At 42.2% G+C, this 20,794-nt stretch overlaps 1 protein-coding gene across 8 annotated transcripts in view; it reads left to right on the top strand.

The window, feature by feature from the left end:
- AGPAT3 (1-acylglycerol-3-phosphate O-acyltransferase 3) overlaps positions 1 to 20,794 on the top strand; it is an 85,471-nt gene that overhangs the window by 1,690 nt on the left and 62,987 nt on the right. For 3 of the 8 annotated variants that reach the window (XM_021540025.2, XM_021540019.2, XM_021540018.2), the window contains exon 1: positions 15,266 to 15,494. The exons of 3 other annotated variants lie outside the window; for them this stretch is intronic. The gene's annotated coding sequence lies outside the window, so the exon portion shown is untranslated. Of the gene's footprint in view, positions 1 to 15,265; positions 15,578 to 20,794 lie in introns of those variants that run through there. 2 more of the 8 variants (XM_021540022.2, XM_021540021.2) reach the window with 2 other exon arrangements.

Below are 20,794 nucleotides of genomic sequence, written 5' to 3'. Positions count from 1 at the left end.
CGCTCTTCACTTGAGACTCTGCTTGAACCACAGGTCATATGGGTGAAATTCAGCGTTGTCTCAGATAGGTATATGTCGGGTTTTTTTCAAATTTGATTCTACAAGCAGAAGAACTTGTACGGTTTCCATTAATTTTCTTGCAAGACTGCATCTGTGTAGGAGATGATGAAGTTAAATGGAGTTGTAGTTGAGCATTGGGCTGTTACAGGACTCCTTGTGCTGCAAACAGTTCTGACCCTTGGATTTTAAACGTAAATGTTCTATTATTTCCTGTAACTTGCAGGAGCCTTGGCTTTTGGTTCCCTTCTGTGTACTCTAGTCTTCTTTCTCTTTCACATCTATTGTTACTGAGCCTTCATGATTAAGATTATGCTCATTACTTTCAGTATGGTTTTCAGCCTTTTCTAAGAGCAGTTTTATGTACTCTTAAGAAAGTCTCATTATCTCTTTCTTGCCTAATTCCCACATTCACCTCTCCACCCTTATACATACAGTTAATTGGAGAAAGCAGGACAGAGAACAGTTGGTCTCCAAATATAGCTGGAATTCAACAAGCACAGGAAAAACACCTGACCAGATTGTCCCCGCTGAGCATGATAAAAATGGCAGGACCACTTATCAAAACTTTGTAGTGCAGTTTAACAAAGCATTGCAGATAGCTCCGCTGAGAGTGCTCAAGTTGTGCCTGACAAGGGCTGAAATCAGAATGGGCTTTAGTTGAGGTAATATTAGACAGAAAAAAAGAATGTTTTTTCCTCTTCCCCTTGTGGTTTCTTTTATCTCTGAAGAGGTGCATTAACACACTGGACAAAATTCCACTTAGAGTTACAGGGAACTCTACTAGCACAAAGTATATGTTCTTTTCCCAGCCAGAGCTAAAGCTTTCTGCTCTGTGTTAATCTTCTTACAAAATGAAATTATTACATAGTCTTGTGCTGGCTTCATTTTTTTTTTCCTTTCTGCCTCTGTTAGGAGAAAGATGCATTGTTTTCAAATCCTAAATGGTGTTTTGTTTACTTACAAAACTGTTGCAGAATAATTGGATTTGAGGCTACATTTTGTGAGGAACTAGTGTGAATAAAGTATTGCTGTTAACTGTAATGAGTTCACCTGTTCTAAATTTATGATAGCCATAAATTTTGGGAGGCTGCTTCTACATGTATGCAAATTAAAAAAAAAAAAAGGTTGCATTCAATCTTTCTGCTTTGGCTTACAAGAACATAATTCTTGATAAGAATGGCCAGGCTACTGATGAAAAAACTTAATTATCATCTGGAGTGGTTAAAAATGTCCTGTTCTATCACTGGGTTTTTGGTGTTCATACTTGGTTAGTGCATGCATAGCATGGTTATAGTAGATTCCTGAACTGGTGTCTGGGCAATTGGTACACGGAGTGCTGGGGGATAAAGAACAAAAGAAATGACAAAACCCAAAGAGAACTTAGGACTTCATTGTTTCTCAGACTGTTCTGCTACCTTCTGGTGCAGAGACATCAGTAATAAGTACTCTCTGTCTACACTTGCATTCCATCTTAGGGCCAGGGAGCTTTTGCTTGTGGGTAACTCTTAACAAATAATTGATAACATTTTTTATTACCAAAATGAAAAGGAAGGGAATAGAGATGTATTTTGAGATGTTATCCAAATTTCTCTTCTACCCGTGATATTAACCAAGATAAAACAAGGAAAAGAACACTAATCCCCAGGCCTGTGCTGCATGCTTGATGAAGATCCTCTTAAATGTGTTGCATGAAAATCAGTTTGCCATCTGATGCAGGATCCTGGTAGGATTCCAGGCGTGAGTCAGCACCTAAGTTAGGGACTGATTATCACTAGGACACAGGCACCTGTGGAAAAATCAAGATGTCTAGGAAGTGTTTAATTTGCTTGTGTACCAAACTTGGTTTATTATTTGCAGAGGTCCCAATTTCAAATGGTTAAAAAGGAAGTGAATCCTTGCTTATGTATTTTTTTTTTGATGCCTCCAAAGTCAGTATATACTTAGGATTTATCTGTAATATTTCCTTGTGCCTGTGAGTCTGGGCACATATAAGAGTATGCAAGACGTGACAGTGATGAGAAGCTGAACGCTTAGATGTGTGACACACAAGTCATAGCAAAGATGAAAGAAATATTTGTGTTTTTTGTAAAGACCAATCTGCAAGTGCTGCCTTTGGATCCAGTCCTTTGTAGCTGTGCATGCATTTGCAGCTGTCTAACCAGCATAACTGTGCTGGATGGGACATTTGTCTTGGGAAGCAGGACCTGGGTTTTGTTCTTGTCCAAATGAGTATTCAGTGTTACAAGAAAGAATGGAGAGCCTATGGGGCACTTTTTTTGCAGATAAACCCAAAAACCCATATTGTTTTAGGAGGACAGTGGATTGACTGAGGAAGTGCTGGGTGACAATTATGATGAAGCTTTCCTGGCCTTTTCCCTGGAAGGTATTGAAATAATTCACAGCTCAGGGTACATGAGGATACTTCGTACTGGACTGATGGGCAGAGGAGGCAATCAGAGTGACCTTTCTGTTTTGTGCCTATTTTATGAAGGGGTCAGTGTTGAACTTTCTAAAGTTGTTGATCTTTATGAGACAGACCTGGGGAAGACAGGAATTGGTAGTACATCTCCTTCCTGTTGGTGAAACAGCCCAGTTGCTCCTGTTGCTTTTTTCTGTCTCTCTTTTATTTATTTCTTTCTCCCCAGCCCTTGTGGCTGTGCTGAGCCCCATGCAACTTTAGGGAGAGCGAGCATGTAATTTTGGGCTTTTTCCTCCCCTGGGAATTGGGGAACTTGGGACCTAGGCTCTGTGAAGCTTTCTACTGCATTGCTGTGTTTTTTGTGCACCCATAGGTACCAGTTCCTCTGTAGACAGCCAGCATGAAATAGAGAATGAGCTTTCTGTTCCCTCTTGGATGAGGAATGAAAGCTGGTGTGCTGACTAGTCTTAATACTGTCATTTATTTTGCAGTAGTATCAATAATGAGGTGATTGCTTTCCAAACAAAAGATGTGGTTTGTGTCCCAAAGAGTTTAAAGATCATTTGAAGCTTGGTGTAGTGGAAATCGTAGTTTTCTCTGCCAAAATGGGCTGCGTCCTGAATTGCAACCTTGTTGCCTAATTGTGTGATAACTGCTGGAATTTCAGATTGCTCATGAAAGAAGAAAAAAAAAAAAAGGAAATGCTTATCCTTGAAGTAGATGTTTATTTCCCTGTATTTTATGAGAAAGGAAAGGCATATAGGTTCCTTATACATTTGGACTGAAATGGTAGAAGTTTTCTGTACCAATGAGATGGATCCAAGTGTATTGCAGAACGTTTAGAATCCAACAGCGCCTGTGTATTCAGGGGAAAAAAAAAAACCTATTTAAACTGCTACAAAGTTCTGCATCAGTGCTAAGAGCTATTTAATGGTCAGGCGTAAGCAGTATGACATTGGACACCCTGTGTGTAGCAGCTCTTCTCCGTGCAGACTTTCTCATTTGCTGTAAATGAAATGAGATTTCAGTGACATTTTTAGTTCCTTTTCTTTTCCTCTTGTTCTTGTCTGTTAGCATTGCTTAGGTAATTTTAGTGTGCTTGCTAGAAGCCCTGACAGCCTAAATGGAGTTCTTTGTAAAACACACGGTGTTTCCCTTAATTAAGAGACTAGAAACAGCACCTGAATCTATTAATTAAGTAGTCAAAGTTTGTCTCTGTTTAGGATATATTAACAAGCAAAACAAAATACATTTCTGATTAAAGTGTTGCCCAGAGTAAATGATCTACTGTGAGGCACTTTTTTTTTGGTGAAGAAAAAGAATCTATTGGTGCTGCAACTGTCACACATGCACAGTCATGCAAAATTCATGTGAGATAGCTCCCAATTCTATGGTACAAAGAACAATAGCCACTATTTCTTCTTCAAAGCTCTTGAGAGATGTTAAATAATCCTTGTGACAAGCCTATGAAGTGAGTATTGTAGTAATTTTGTATGGATGGCAAAACAATTAATCGGCATTGTCTCCAGCTGTACTGAGAAAGTGGGATTTACAGCGTGCCCGGGGCTTGGGCTGCTGCTGGAACTCCTGCTTGTGTGAGCAAAGGGTGGGTGAGCCTGTCCTGCTGCCTCTTCTTCTGTCTGGATCTGTGCTGATGGAAGCAATCTGCAGATGCTGTGGTCATCAGCGTGAAGGTGTGTAGGTCAGGGCGGAACGTGCATGTCCTGATAAAGGATGGCTTTAGCTCGTTCTGAATTATTCTGACCACGTCACTGGCATCACTTCGTGGAGGAGAGGTGTGTGGAGCTGTTGGCTGTGCTGCCATCTGGAATGTCCATCTGAATGTGGGGAAGTTGGGTCTCTCAGACTGGCTCCAGAGCACAAGTTCCCTCATTCGTGGGATGAGATTCTGGCCAGACACTTCCCCACTGGGGCCTTGCCAGCCTGGGCTTGCTTAGCTCAACTTGAGGGTGGTCCTGATTTCCTTGGATCTGAAAAGGGTGCAGATCCCACTGTTCCTCTGCTGCATGAGCACCAGCTGTATCTGCCAGCTGAAGGAGGTCTGGATAACTGGGACATCAATTCCTGTTTGGGTCACACCAGTGTCACAGCTTTCCTGTGCAGCCTGGCTGTGGCTGCTGAGATACTTGTGTCTCCTCTTCTCCTCCACCAGCTCTGCCTGCTGGCCTTCCAGGAGTTATAAATGCCACAGCAGATGGCTTGGGGAGGCAGTGTCTGTAATTACTGCTGCAAGATTCCCTGAAGCTTGACTCTGCACAAAGAACGCTTTTTTCCCCCCTGGAGATTCAAAGTTGTCAGTACTTCAAATGCAGATTTAGTCTTTTCAGAGGAACATGATAGAGGAAATGTGTGATTTATGTGCTGGTTCAAAAGAAGCCTGTCTTTCCTCTTGACATAATTCATATCATGCTTTAGTATTAACAGTTTTCAGTCTTCTCTTGTTAGCTCAGCTTTCATGTTCCTGGTAGTGATATGGGCTAGACTGCTTACGGACCCAAGTTTTGGTAACAGCTGACATACTGCTAAATATGTTTATTTATTATCAGTTTATTTGGTAGGTAGGTAACCTTCCAGCAGGTTTCAGTGTGAATGTTGTTCTCCCATCTGAGCAGGGATGTGCAGCTCTAGGTTTGACACATTTTTAATGCCTAAGGCAAGAGCTCATCTCCCAGCTGTGATTGATTGACCCAAGGTTATGCTGCACAGTGTCTTTTCTGTGGGCTCCTTGCTCCAAATACCTTTCTGAAGTCTTGATCTCCTTACCAGTGTGTCTGAGCTGAATTTTCTCCTCTTGCATCTCTGATGTTGATGGCCCTTGGGTTATTAACCATGTCGCTAGCCCAGTTTGAATTATAAGAGGGCTGAAGCCAAAGGGAAAGAAAGGTTTTCATTTCCTGAGGTCAGTGAAGAGGCTGTGACCCAAATCAACCCCTGAGCAATGTTTTTTCCTTCTTGTGGTCACAGCAGAGGTGGTGCCTCTGGTTTCTCAGACAGCTTCCTGTGGTTACTCATAGTACAGAGGGTTGGAACCCCTCTCTTCCTAGGGAGCACAGGAGTCTCCTCTCTATGTGAGGGTTTTAAGTTTCTATGTTGTAAAGTACATTTGGCTAAATGTATAAGTAGCAATGGGACTTTGGGCCAGATTGCAGATTGTTATTGATCTCCATTTCCAATGAAATATCATCACTGGGATCATGGGATTGAGGTGGCTTTTGGGCTTTTGTGTTTTGATGTTTTTGTCTTGTCTTTTGCTTTCCTGGCCACCCCATGGCAAGGGGACAGGGCCATGCCTTTTTGCAGTCTCTGCTCACAACTAACTCTTCTGAACTTGAAAACGGTTTTCATGTTGAATTTGCCTGTGGTATTGCTCTTACTTGTGGAGAGGACAGCTACTTGAAAACAGATGTATATCATATTTAGCTAACACTGTAGCAAGGATGTAGTTTGTATAATCTTTTAGGAGTTGAGATGGCTTAATCTGAAATAGGATGTACTTTGACTATTTTCTCAAGTTGAGTTGTTTCTGTCTGAATGGAAGCTGAGCTGGCTGACCCAACACTCCAGCTGCATTTTTCCCCAATGTCGTCTGTGTTGGTACAAGACCTATTGCTGCCAAACACTGCTGGTTCCTTTCAAACTTTCCTGCCCAAATATTCATTAGAAAACATTCCATGAGCCCTCTGCCTGCTTTGCAAAGACTGAGTTTGCATTCATTGCCTACCAGCAGTGGTGCCTTACACTGAACTTAGAGGGCAGCAGCAGAGAAGCGCCTTGGCTGCAGGTCACTGGATGTTAGAGAGCAGCAGCAGGGTCACAATGTGCTTGCCCTGGTCCTCTGCTCCTCCCTGGCCATCAGGTGCTGTCTGCAGCCACAGATGTGTCATGAGGTGGGGTGGACCTTGGCTCTGACCTGCTACAGATGTGCTCGTTTGCTGCCTGGGTCCTGCTCAGCCCCCAGAAAAGGCATTCAGCCTCACCTTTAAAAACTGGTTAAAAATGGCATTGCTTCAGCTTGTTTGCTGCAGCTGGCGCTGTGAATTGAGGACCATGACTTATGGTAAAGGTTTTTGGAGCGTAGAGTCTAAGAATGAAGACATGTCCATTAAAAATTTATGTTTATGGTGTTAGATGTGTACTGCTGCTGGCAAGCTCTCCTGGGTGCAGCACTGCCTATACCAAAACCCTCTTGATGGTACTTTTTTTTTTTTCTAACTTTGAAGCTTTTGCCAACAACTTTCCAATATGGAAAAATTTAATTTTTGTCTGTGTACTAGAGGTTTTTTTCTGTAAAAAAACCAGGCAGACACTAGTTCATCTTTGAAATAACATGACTGCTGTATGCAACCACTATAGCCTTACTTCATTCAGTGAGCATTTACCTTTCTCTACAGCAAAAGCAAGTGGTATAATCCTTTCGTACCTTTCTTTTGTCTTGCACTGTTTGTATTTCATAGTTTTTAAAATTTCCTAAACCTTAAACATTTTCTATTTCTGTGGTGATCTCAATGTTTTTTGGTAGATGTGGTCTGGAGGTTGAACCTTTGATTTTCCTTCAAGGCATTGAAGGGTGCAAAGGCTGTACTTTACATCCATCTACACTAACTCTTCCAATTCTAAACCTGTCCTGATGGCTCCCAAAGGAAGCTATAAACTGCTGTGAAGGGTTATCTGTGGGTAACTTGGCTTGCTGGGCCTGAGAGAGGAGGAGGATGTGGTTTTGTACGAGGCAAGCCAGCAGAAACTTTTCTGCACTTGGCATTGCTTATGAAACTAGCACTGGTTACTCTTCACACCATTGCTGCTGTGAAGGAAGGCACATCCTTTGAGAACATGATTGAGTTGATAATGGCAGTGAAGACTTCCTTCTCAGTGAAAAAACATCCAAAAGAATGTGGTTTCACATTGGTTTAACAGGAGCTTCCTCTGCTGATTTATTTTAATAAAATTTTGCCTAGATGGCTTTTTTTAATTGAATGTTTAAGCAAGCTGAAAGCAGGCATTTTACTGTCTCTCTTTAATTTGTGCTGATACGTGGTTTAGCATAATTATTTTTTAATGACCTTTTTTAAAGTGTAGTGCCCTCATGCTCCTGACCCTCTCCATTCAAGAAGAAGTGGATTTAATTTGGAGAGAAATGTCTGTTGTCTCACTGCCCTGTGGCAGGGAGGTATGTGGGAGGGGTGAGCTTGGTAAAAAAAAAAAAAAAAAAAAAAAAAAAAAAATTATAATTTGCTGGCTTTTAAGGAGATGGGTTCAGGCCAAAAAGCATTAAGAATGTTCTGAGGCATACTGTGGTGTTTGTAAGCTGCCTTTCTAACCTCATGAATTTACTTCTAAATGTGAACCTTGCAGCATTGCACAGATGCTTTTGTTTTACTGAGTGACCTAAAATAACCAACTTACAGTTTTTCTCCCTTTTTCTCCCTCTCCATTCCTCTCACAGGCCTGTCCTTTCTTGTTGGCCAGCATTAACTATCCTGGATCCCTAAAGAGGGAACAGAGCCATGTTCCCCTCTTTTGAGGTTTCTGCCTGATCCAGTGTGTGCAGTGGTGGAGTACTTCTGGGCAGGAGGATTTTGTCACTGAGCAGATAAAACTGGCTCCCTCCTATCTGGTTGGCTCCTTGCTCTTCCCCAGTGCAGCAGGAATACCTACACTGGGAAAAAAGGTTGGCACCATCATTTGTAGTGGAATTGCTGTTTAGTCTGGAACTGAGGAGTGTGCTGGTACTATTGAACCCTCCCTTTGAATAAAATTAATCACAACAGCCTCAATTTTTGGTGGTACCATTGCTTACATTCATTTGTGCCTCTGTATTTACTCTGAGGCTTTTCTTTAACACTGTTCATTAACACAGCGAGGTTGGCAAAACTTCTAATGATGAAAAAAGCTCTAGGCTTTCTTGTATTCCTACCAAATACCTGTTTTGATAATAACTTAAAATTTATTGCTTCCACTTGGCAGTTTGAAACTTGAATGTGGGTCAAGATGCCCAAGAGCCTCAAACTCTTCCTTTCTCTTTGCCTCCAAAAGAAAATACCCAAGCACCCTAGATAATGATGCACACACACGTATTTGCAAAATGGTTCTCTTTGGCATGAGCTGGACTGTGACATGCAGCTGAAGGCACCTTTTCCTGTGGACCAAGCTTTAAGAAAAACTAAGAAAAAACCTCACAGAGATGTCTAGAAAACATTAATACAGGGAAGGTTTAAAGAGTCAAGATGGTTCTATGTAAAGAACACCTGAAAGCCAGCTTCAGGAGCAGAAAGAAGTGAACTGCTGTCTGTGCCTGCTGTAGAGAGGACAAGTTAGGGATCTAAGATGCAGAATGGAGAGCTGCAAAATTTGGAAAAAGCTTTCTGTTGCCAAGAAGGAGTTGTAAAATCGATGTTGCCGGAAGCGACTCAAAAAAAAAAAGATCCTGGCAAATGCTAGAGAAGAGTTGGGGTTTGGTGTTTCTGCTCTGCATGCTGGAGTGCCTGGTCCCTGGTGGGAAATGAGCCCTTATAAGATGTGGCAAGGGGCAGGGGAGATCCAAAGAACATGAGTTCTGGCCTCCCCTGCTCATCCCTAATGTAGCTGTGCAAAAAACCAAAAAGCTAGGAGGGGATCGGGGGCAAGAACTTAGTAGAATTCTAAATTCTAAATGATGAAGAGAAGTAAAAGGTGATGGAGAAGCTTTGCTGTCAAAGGTTGGGGACAGCTGGGTTATATGATTTATGGAAATCTCCTTTAGCTGCACACTCTGAAATTTTATATTGGGAGAGACTTGTGTTCCAGCCCTGCTCCACTCTTGGAGCCTCACGTGCTGTGAATTCCAGCACAGGGCAACACTGACCTATCTGAGTGTCAGATCAAATGACCCTGGGAAGGATATTGGTATTTTTGCTGTGCTGTCAAGTGGTCCTTTCAGGCAGGGGCTGCTTCTTATCTTCATCTTTGAGAACGAGAAGCAATTCACTTGCAGTCTGTGTGTGCTCCATGGAGAAGGTGCAGCAAAGCCTTGAAGGTGGTGACCTTAGAGATCAGCCTCAAAACAGGTGCTTGAACCCAGCTACCAGAAAGACCATGGTGCCTTCAGCTTGCTATTTTTTTCAGCCTCTGGGCTCTCACTGAGTTTCTGTGGCACAGTGAATTCCTGATGCCCAGCCAAAGGAGAGTTGTTACTACCAGGAATGCATGGAGGGCACTGTACAAAAGCTGAAAGGACGGGTGAGTGCCCGCAGAATTTAAATGCAGGTTCTGGTTCTCTCTACAGCACAGTCCTGCTTGCCTTTTTGGTATTGCAGCCATTGCACGAAGCTGGTGGGTGCTGAAGGAGTTTTGCAGAACCATAAGCACTGAATTAAAATCTGAGTCAAGTTCCTGGCTCCCTGCACCAGCGAACGCTTTGCTAGCAAGCATCTGAGATGAAGTACCAGAAAATTTATGGACTGTGATGGTCTGACACTCTGTGTGAGCAGAAAAGAAATACCATCCAGCTTCCTGAATTGATTTCTTTGGTGCGTGGTGAGCCTAAAATTATTTGGCAGGACATATGGTCTTTGTGTGTTGGTAAAACACAGACGATCTGGGATGCTCCATGCAAGGAAGTTCAAGTGGAGCATCTTGTTCTTGGAGTTCTCTTCCCAGCAATGACCAGCATGTCACCTTGGCAGTGCTGAGCTCTCATCAGCTCTGTCTTAATAAAGCATCAAAAATGTGTGTATCTCTAATGTAAATGAAGCACAACTTGCCTCCTGACCACAAGGAAATTCAGCCTTCTGTCGCAGGCTATGGGGCCTGTGCCACATAGGGCAGGCAGAACCAAGGTAAACTGAGCCTCCATTGAATAACTCAGTAGCTGTTGGGGGAATCTGTAATTTACTGTTTTTTTAAAATACCAGATGATCTTCTGAGAGGGGAACCCCACTGTGTTTCTGCCTTAATTCCAGGACAGCATTAAGATGGCATTCTGTCCACTGGAAACATTTTGGAAGTTATTGTGAGGTAAATGGACCCTTCATCTTGGAAGACTGTCTTTTGCAGGTAATGTAGTGTTTGGAGTTCACAGATTGGGTGGAATTACTCATATGAGAGAGGGCATGAGCAACAGAAAGCTACTGTTACCTGCACTCCACAGTACACATTTGCTCTGGATAGCCAGTGAGTCCTCATTAGCTGTGTGCTTCTAAACCTGCAAATAGTTGTTACACAAATTAAAATCCCCACTACACTGGTACAGGTCCTCTCTGCAGGGGTGTGTGGCTGACAGCAGTGGTGTTTAACAAGTTCCAGCAGCATCAAGAAAATACAACCTGATTACAAAGTGGGGAATTTTTTTTTCCCTGCACTGAGCTTTTTTGCTTGCAATTTTAACTTGCATGTCTTCTAGGAAGGAGGGCTGATCTTCTCAGACAGATGAAATTGTGCATCTCCAACTTATCTTGGTATAATTTTTTCTTGTTCACCTCCTCCTCCTTCTCCTCCTTGCTTCATCCCACTTATTGTGGGTTTTGTTAGGGCCCTTTTTTAGGCATTTAGAATCTAAATTACAGTAACAAGCAGGTAAGTTTAACACTGCACAGCATGACAGATGCAGTAATTGTACTTGCAATGCTTCATTTTTGTGCTTCCAGTATACTGAGGTCAGGTTTTCTTTCCTGTACCTCTGACCATTTTTTGACACAAGTTGTGTATGGAGGAAGGATAAGGAGCATGAAGGAGGTGAAAATGGCCTTTATTCCTGTTTTTTTTCTTGGGTTTAACATTTATGTTGCCATGGGGTAGGGACTGCTGTTCTCTGCCAAGCAGCCAGCAGACCTGAAAGTAGCAGGTCCACATTTGGGCAGCTGCTGCTGTGTTTTCAGTGAACTAAGCCAGCAGGTTTATCTGGGTTGGAAGAGAGGAGTGTGTCACAGAGATGCTGTGGGGCCTGTGCAGCATCATCTGTTCAACCTGTTGCTTTTTGGGACTCCTGTTGCCTGTCTTATTCTAAATTCCTGTGGCACATCTCCTCTGGCCTTGCTTCCTTGGGATCTGACACATCTTGAATGTGCTGTGTGTCAAATTCTTTATTTTCTCCACTAGGAACTTGTGGAGTTGTTTCTGCTGCTTCTTCCCCCCTGTGTCCCACCGGGGCACTTTGTGCTGCTTTGTCAGAAGTCAAGAGGCTCAGACTGCTCCCTGGAGGGCTCTTACAGTTATTTAAGAGCTGCTGCCCATTTTTTAAGATCCATTATCTCTTCCTTTTTCTGGGAGTCCTAGTTTTCTGCCTCAGGTCTGGACGCAGTCCTAATTTATGTAGAAATCCTATCTTGAAACTTGTTCACTTGTTAACTTATCACAGGCAGCTTTGCAGTTCTTGTGATGGAAGTGAGAGTTTCTGCATGTGGAGAGGGCTGTGCTAACCACTAAAGATTTTGGTTATGTTGGCCAGTTTTTGACTGCTGCCTTTCTAGCTCTTTAATGAGTGGTTATTTTGGGAGGAGGAATGTAATTGTGTCAAAAATCAAATTTCAGTCAGGGCTGATGCATTTTGTATGGGCATGTTTTGGTTGCTGGGTACTGCTCACAGTAGAAGTCAGAAGAATTGGAGTGTTCAAACTAATTTTTACTAGGCCTTTCCCATTGGCTATGATTGGCTTTTCTGACATGGTTTCATTTCAGATTTCAGAACACTAATTTCTATTTTATATTAAATATACTTTTGACTAACAGGATGTGTTGGGGAAACTAATAAAGCCCAAAGGAGAACAAAACCATTTCCTGTTGGCATAGTGTTTTTTTTCTGTAGATCAGACATGGACACATTTTGTTTTGACCTGTTTAATTACTAGTTTGAACTTGAGATATAAAGTTTTTGCTGCTGAGCAGAGTAAACTTATAAAGCACTCCAGTAAATTAAGGCAGAGTATTTGGAGTCTACAAGATGTCAGCTTTCTTCACCATATCATGGTGGTTCTCATTAGCAATCACTGTGGCCTTGGAGACCAGGATGGCTCTGTGAGGTTAGAGAACACTTTCCAAAATCATGAAGTGTGCATATCAGGTAGTTAATATCTATAATGTCTGATATCTAACACCTGGGGAGGTTTTGAGTTCATAATGTGTGCTTTTTCATATTGGAGCTTGATTGATTTTTTTTTTTTTTAAGAGCATGATCCCTCACAAAGTAATAGAGGGAAATAGTGTTATAAATCCCTTGATGTGTTGTGAAAGCCTAGACCTTTCCTGTTACTACCTTCTATTTTCCTCCTGTGCAGCTCAGGCTTTTTATTATGTGCTCCTTCTCTGTTTGTTACTATTCTCAGAAGTTTATTCAGACAAGCTGATACCATGCAAAATATTAAAAATATTTACACTGAGACAGCTTTTTTCCTGCACACTGAAATCATGTGTCTGTCCACCAAATGAACTGTCTGGAAGGGAACAGGACGGAGGGACCGGGCTGGTTTGAACTGTTATTTCTACTTTAATTAAATGTTGTAGAGACCTGTGGCACAGCATGTCTAGCTGAGCATATAATATCCCTTTAGGTAGTTCAGGGAATTTCTCCTGGCCTGGAGCCACCATTCTCAAAGGGCTCTGGTTTCCCAGTGCTCAGTGTGGCATTTGCCAGTCCTGTGTGGATGTTGTGGATGTGTGTTGGAAACATCTAAAAACATCTCTTGGTGCTATGTTTAGAAACCAAGATCTCTTCCATAAATGTTGGTTAGAAGTTCAAAGAGCCCTTTTCTCTGCCCTTTAACCTGAAAGCCTTTGCCTCAAACCTCAGTCATCTTTTCATCTCCTGCCCTCCCTGTCTGTGTGTTCAAAGCCAAATGCTTTAAGTCCCAATATGCAAATACACCCATAGGTCAGTGCATGGATTCAGTTTGAGACTATTTGACTGTCTTAAAGATGTGATTTCATGGGTGTAAGACTCTAAAACCACTCTGAAATTAAGGTCTCTGAGTAATCTGTAATAAAGGAACATTGCAAAAATGCAGGTGTATAGGAGTAGGAGTACTCTGCCTTGAAATATAGATAATTATGGAACTGGAAGTGCTGTAAACCTTAGTATTTTCATTATTGTTGTGATCAAGGTTTTTATTATGCATTAAACAGTTTATAGACAGCTGAGTAATGCCTATAAAGGGTCTGCTTGCTTGCTATTTTCCCTGTTTCTGGCCCCTAGTGTTATCCCCATTTCAGTGAAATAGAATTCCTCTGCTGTGATCAAGGCAGAAGGATTGGTAGTGATTGGTATGCTGAGATTTCCCTGACACCCCCCCCCCCCCCCCCCCCCCATTTTCTCATTGTCTTTTAACACAGTACTTCCAAACTAAATACTGTGTGATAGCTTTGTAGTAGCTGTGATGGTCTAAAGAAAGAAAATAAAACAGCTCCAATGATTAGCAGCTTTGGAAAAATATTTGTCCCTTAAAGAGAAAAGTCATTCCCTAGCAAAAATTACTTGCACCTCTGTGCTTTCCAATCATCTGTTATCCAGAGGATAACAGTCTGATAAGTGTTTAAGTCCTTTTGATTTCAGGATTCCTACATGTCCTGAATGAAGTTTCTTTTTTATTTTTAATTTTATCAACATTCCTAAAGAGTGACTTGGATTTACAAAAGGGGCTGTTGTTGCAAACTGCCTTAGAACAAAAAATATGACAACCATCCTGAGCTGTGGAAAGAAAGAGGAGTATAGATAGTAGGATAAAGTCCAGTCTCTGAGAGGCAGCCACATCAACAGTGCAAATTGGGGTAAAGTTCAAAGAGTCTCTGAATGTTGTTCTTTTTGTCTGAACAACTCTCAAATGTTAAGGTGGTACAGAAATACTCTGTTTTTCTTATGACTCCTCTTATATAGGTCTATATAGATTCAGTTGTTTAGTATTTTGAGTAAGTATTTCCTATTTTTGAATACCCTTCTGGGAGGCAAGAAATAGAATGGAAGGGGAGAAGTTGTGGGGGGGTTTACATATATATTCCTTTTCTCTTAGTTTTTTTTCTATGTCCAAAAGAAAGAAGGAGCAGAGTTGGCTGTTTTTAAAACCAATTGCTAAGCAGAACTTTAAACCTATAAATTAGTAACTAGAAATCTTCCCTGCAGATCAGTAACTCATGCCCATCTCTCTAGTGACCAGCATTTAAAATGATGCTTCATCTAAGTTATTGCACTGCTGAAAGTAAACATTCTTTCCTTTGAATAGCATCAAATGCTCTTTGCAGTAATGGTTAATGTGCCTGATTTCAGAAGGCATTCTGCTTATTTTTACTTAATTTTCTTTGTCTAAAATTCAGCCACTACTTTGAATATGGGTTAAAATATATTCTGTTTGCCAGTATCTATGTTGAAAAAAAGTCTCACAGCAGTGTGTTACAGAATTGCAATGGGTAAGTAATACTCTAGTTTGTGCTTTCTAAATATTTCAAATTATATTTGAGGGATTTAATGAAATACTGCTTTGTGGTGTGACAAATCACTGGCAGTGGGGCTGGTAAAGTTTGCAGGGGTGGATTTAGCTTGGGAAGGAGGTGACAGCAGAGCCTGCAGTGCCGTGGTCAGGGCTGGGCAGTGGGGCAGGACACGGGGTTGAAAAGCCAATTCTGGCTCTTGGCAAAATGCACTCATGAGGAATCATAACCCTCCCTTGTGACTGTAAAAAAAACCCCACCAGAGGTCCAGAGGGCAGCTGTGTGTTTGCTCTACCTGTGCCCTTTACCCTGGTTGTGTGCCTTTTCCAAGGGGGATTGATATTTTAAGCAACACGAGATTGCAGCTGGGCCCGTGAAGGCCGCGAGGGGTGGTTTGCGTGCGCTCGGAACGTGGTGGCTGCTCCTCCCTGAGCCTCCCTCGTCTCCTGATGTGCAGCTGGGCACATCTGGAGGGAGCAGGGTGTGCAAACATCTGGCCAGCCTTGTGCTCGGGATACTCTGGGGCACTTCCCTGGCGAAAGATGCCTCGATGAAGGAGAGGGCACGAACGTGGAGCTGGCCATCCCTCTGGGGCACTGAACCTCAGGTGAGCTGTTGGTGAGGCCAGGGCAGCTGCTCCTGTGGCTGTGCCCAAATTCCTCTCTCCTGGAGCAGCTTTCCCTGCAGTGGGTAAGCCAGGGCTGGTTTCTGTCCATCTCTGCCACAGCAGGGCTTTGGTTGCCTGCTGTGTGGGAAGAATGGGATGACTTCCTTTCTCAGCTTGCTAGAAGTGGTTTGGGGTTTGATAGTTCAAGGTGATGATTGTGCTGGAGGGCAAAGTGAACTTGGGAACTTGTTAAAGAAAAGAAGTGATCACAGAATCGTAGAATGTCCAGGGGTTGGAAGGGACTTTAAGGATGGTTTTGTTCCAAACCCTCCTGCCATGGGCAGGGACACCTGCTGCTACACCAGCTTGCTCCAAGCCCCATCCTGCCTGGCTTTTAACACTTCCAGGGCATCCACAACCTTCATGGGTGACCTGTTCCAGTGCCTGACCACTCTCACAGTAATGAATTTCTGCTGAATATCTAACCTAAATTTCTCCTCTTTCAGTTTGTACTCGTTACTTCTTATCCTGTTACTACAATTCCCCTACATGTCACCTCTGGAGTGAATTTGTGGCTTTAATCTATTTACCACTGAATGTGCTATACTTGGGGTGCTCTGCCAGCATGGAATTCTATTTTCCATGTGCCAGTAAATATTTCAATCTTTACTTACTGTTTTATGGATTCCATATTCCTGAAACAGCAATTACTTTTTAAATATCTCATCCACTTAGGAAAAGTTGTCTTTACTCATGTATTTCTGTTCCCTCTGAGAATAATAAGGAGACATCTTTTTCTTTCTGCATGGAAATAAATGAATGTGATGGATGTAGAGAGGCACCTCACTTCTTTTTAATTTCTTTGTGTAGGAAGTAGCTCTACTGTTCCATTTTAGCCTCTTGTGGTACCTGAAAAATGAGAATCAGGGAAAGCCTAACCCTGTATTCAGGCTGACAAGGAGGTGTGAAAACAGACCACTGACATGTGGATGCAATTGAGTCTTTTTGGTGGAGCTTGAAGGCAGTCAGTCTTACTGCAGGATCCAAATCTGTCAAATTTAAATTACAAGGAGAAATCTGTATTTTTGGGATTTGATTGTTCATTTATCTTTTTTTTTTCCCATTGCCTTTTTTTTGTGTTTAGAAATTTTATACATAGGGAAAAAAACACAACTTGCTTATTTGGGCAATGTTGGTTTTCTATGGTCAAATGTTGTGATTTCTTTTTTTTTCCCTTTGATTTTAAAATTTTAAAAACCATGCTGTGAAATGAATATGGAAAGCAGTAGGTAGATTAAAAAGGAATACACTTTAACACAAATAATGGAGCTCCCAGGAGCAAGAGAGACTGGAAGCACAGGGAGAAAGGCACATGCAAGAATGAATAAATCTCTTTGGCTGTGCTGCTGAATGCTCAAAAGTCTTTCTGCATGTGGTGTGAGTAAATTGCCAGCTGTCTGTAGTGCTCAGGAATAGTTATTCCCTTCTCCTTGAGTCATTCTGGAGTCGTTCAAGTCTGTCTGTACATGAGCAGGGCTTTTTCTGTCTCTTCTGATACCTCCAGAGTGAACACTGCTTGGCACCACCCCGTGCAGTGTGAGACTCGCTGAGCTGATCCAGGCTGGTATTACACAAGTTGCAAAGAGACTGTCTAGCATTGATGGGAGGAAAAACATATTTTTTAATATCTCTGCTTATTGCAGGGTTTTTTGTCTTTTGGGTTTTTGTTTGTTTGTTTCATTTTGGGGTTATTTTATGTGTGTTTTGTTTTTCTCAGTGGATTAAACATATAGGTGGAAGCAAAAGAGGATGTAGTAAAGCTGCCTGTTTTGACTTCCCTGAGACTTTCAGCAGATTTATTTTCCCTAAGTTAGTTTTTGTCTATGGATTTTTGTGTGCATATGATGCTGTGTGCATTTTTTGTCCAAGACAGGGCTCGGGTGCAGTAGGCTTTTATGCAGTGTTAATCCACTTGGAAGTTTCTGTTTGTGTGTTTTGCTGGTTGTGATTTTTTGAGCAAAGACAGGAGTAAACTTGGATCTGGTGAGGGAATTGATCCCTCTGTCCAGCACCCCTTGGAAGCTGGTACCTAGCAGAGGTGAGAGAAGCCTGCTGTGCTGCCCTAAATAAACTTTCTTGATGTGTTCAGGGAGGCTGATTGGTTTCATTGATAGAGCTGTAAACGAGACAAACCAGCCTGCTTTGAAGCCTCTGTGCCTAATGAATCTGTCAGGATGTTTTGATCTGTCCTGTACAGTTTTCCACCTGAGCTACTCTTGACTATAAAGACCTGAACTTACACCATTATGTGGCAAACCCTTTTAATTTGGTTGTTGTTACTGGATCTGTAGCTGTTGCTTAAAGAAGCCAGTAGAAAGAGCCTGGCTGGGCAGTCCCTTGCTTTTGTGTCCCTGTTTCTGGTGTCCCCTTTCCCTCTGCATAGATCACAATGCCTGCACACATCTGATCCCCCCCCAGAGCTGGTGTCCAGGTAAAGTTTCGTTGCTTTCCCTTGTCATGGAGCTTAAAAAAAGCAAATGAACAACAGCTGTATTGATCAGGGCAGCATGGAGAGGAATAAAGTGAGTTTAAAAGAGCATCTGCTCCCACATTTTGCTTGGAACAAGGGATCACTAAGGATTTGGCACCTGGAATAGTCAGGGTGAGTGTGGGTGAATATGTAGGGTTTTTCTGTCTTATTGTCATGTGGCATTGTGCACTGGCTGCTCAGCTCAACACTGGTCAGTGTGTTGCATGGCCAGCTGGACCCTGTCTCTGGTACAGGAAATTTTGTGCTTGGAAAAGTCATCCTTGAAATACTAAGTGATCTATGAGAAAAAGCAAATAAAGTTGTAGTCTTTCCTCTCATGGGCCCTGCTTGCCCTGCTCCAGTCTCAGAACTGTTTCCTGCACAGACTTGTTTTCTCTTATTCCATTTATTTTCTCCCACACATCTTCTACTAAAAGAAATCCATTACTGCATACAAACTTTTACTGTATCTTTTTAGGCTGCTTTTACTCATTCTTCCTCATTATCAGTATGGTTTCTTTGTTTCCCTCTGTATCTTTTTCTGTACTTTCTCTTACTTTCTTTTCCCTCGTGTTTTTCATTACCTGATCCATTTGCAGAGCCACCCCTTGGCTTCTCAAGTCACAAGCCAAAATTAGAGGGTGTAGGAATTACCCCAGGTATAAACCCATGTCTCATAAATCTGTGTGCAAACTGTAATTTCCCACCAAGGAAAGCTTCCAAACTTGATTTAAAAAATGTGTGGTTACAAAGACTATCCTGGCCCTCAGGAATTTGTGCCAGGGGATGCTGGTCTTTGCTGAAGTATGTGGCTTGTGACCTTTTTGTTTTTTAGTTTCATTCAGCATCTTTGTTCACTCATGTTGATTCTCCTGCCTCTCCGATGGAGTTTCCTTTATCTGCTCTTCTTCCCCTTGCTCAAGAACTGTCCCCAGACCTCCTATGCATGTTTTCCTCTTCACCATTTCTTCAGGACCTAATTTTTACACCTTTTGGGTAGAATTGCTGACTGGTTTGAAAGCCACTGAGTGAGAACTATAAGACTGTTATTAGCATGGTTCTACTCTTCAGGCTGACTGTTCAGGAAGCAATCATCTCAAGTCCTGAGTCTCACCAGGCTCAGGAATTTGCTGTGTATGTAGAGCCCTCCCTTAGTTTTCAGTGGGTCAGCATTTAGAATTTAAAAAAAAATCTGCTGCTTTGCTTTTCCAGCTTCTTGTCAAGGCTTTTGTGGGGGAAAGTAGACCTTTTGGTCACGTGGAAAAAAACCTCATGAAAAATCCAGCAGGACTCCTTCACTGGACTCTATTTTTACAATCCTGATAGGCAGTGTCATAGTTGTATTTGTATTACAACAGCAAGGCCCTGTTTGCTTTACCCTGTGTTTTGCAGGTCTGGAAATAAGTCCTTGAGGATGTTGGTTTCTCAATTCATGAAGGTAGTGCTGGAAGATATTTGAGGACAACAAGTGGTTTTTTACCACCCTGCAGTTTGGCAGTCAGACCAAGGCTTTTCTGTGGAAAACTGGTGCTTGCCTTGGAAAGGTCAAACATGTGTTCAAGTAACAGTGTGCAGGAACAGAAAACCCTTTCAGAGCAGGTGTCCAGAGATGCCATAGAAGTTATCTGCTTGTCTCTTATTATACCTGTCACCAGAGAAATCTGGTGAATGAGTCTCCAGTTTCCAGCAGGAGAAATAAGTTACAGTGAACAATAAGAGGCCCATGGGGAGTGCCCAAGGCATCGTCTTTCACACAGACTGAAAGCTCTTTTCTTCTGTGCAGGAGAAAAACAAATAAGGAAAACGTTAGTCTGCTACTGATGGGACACATGTGAAGCATTAGGAAAAATTAAAAGGTCGAGTTACTTGCAGTTCTCTGAAGTTAGATCCTTATCTCTGTGCTAACAGAATTGAGAGAAGGGTTTTTTTACTTCCAAGAAAAAGGAGAGGACTAGTCAGTCTGGCACAGGAATATAAACCCACTTCTGTTCCTCAAAGTATAAAAATTGCTTGGTGGAACAGATTGAATTGTGTGAAGAGCCCTTGGAGCACATGTACATTTGCAGTTGTAATTTTTTGTTACATGCTTTATAGAATCATCAATAGCATCATGGAATGGGAGGGGTTGGAAGGGGACCTTGAAGATCATCTCATTGCTACACCCCTACCATGGACAGGGACACCTTCCACTAGATCAGGTTGGTCAGGGTCCCATCCAACCTGGCCTTGAACACTTCCAGGGATGGTTTTTGCCTTTGCATGGAGAGGAGGAAATTGAACTGCTGACTCTGCATCCCTTACCTGTCGGAACCTCTCCTGAAGATGTTTTTGACTATGGAAGTGAGGACATACAGAGTATGCCCTTTGTACTCTTGTTTTATTCTGAGGATTTTTTAAGGGTTTTAGAAAATAATATTATGGGGAAGATTTGAAGTTCATTTGGCATTTCATCTTATGAAAGGTTAGTGAGTGAAGTTAACAGTACAGACTTAAGGCCAGTGGACCTCAAGGTGCTGTGAAAACTATCCTCAATCTTGTACAGCTTTCATGAAATACAGCTGTGGGCATGTGACAAGCTCATCGCTTTTGGGTGCACACAACTGCAGTCCTTTCAAGCATAGATTCATGGATATGTGTTTCCCTTGATATTTGTCATGTGTTACAGAGTATTTTCTGTCTTGTTATAACTTGCATGTGCAGTACCAAGAGCCTTGGGTTTTGCTGTGCCAGCATTTTGGAGTTGGAACGCCTGTGAATTTCCTAAGGGAAT

This window comes from Lonchura striata, chromosome 2 (genome assembly GCF_046129695.1).
Source record: "Lonchura striata isolate bLonStr1 chromosome 2, bLonStr1.mat, whole genome shotgun sequence".
NCBI classification, from domain to species: domain Eukaryota; kingdom Metazoa; phylum Chordata; class Aves; order Passeriformes; family Estrildidae; genus Lonchura; species Lonchura striata.
This window is presented reverse-complemented; position numbering and strand designations above follow the sequence as displayed.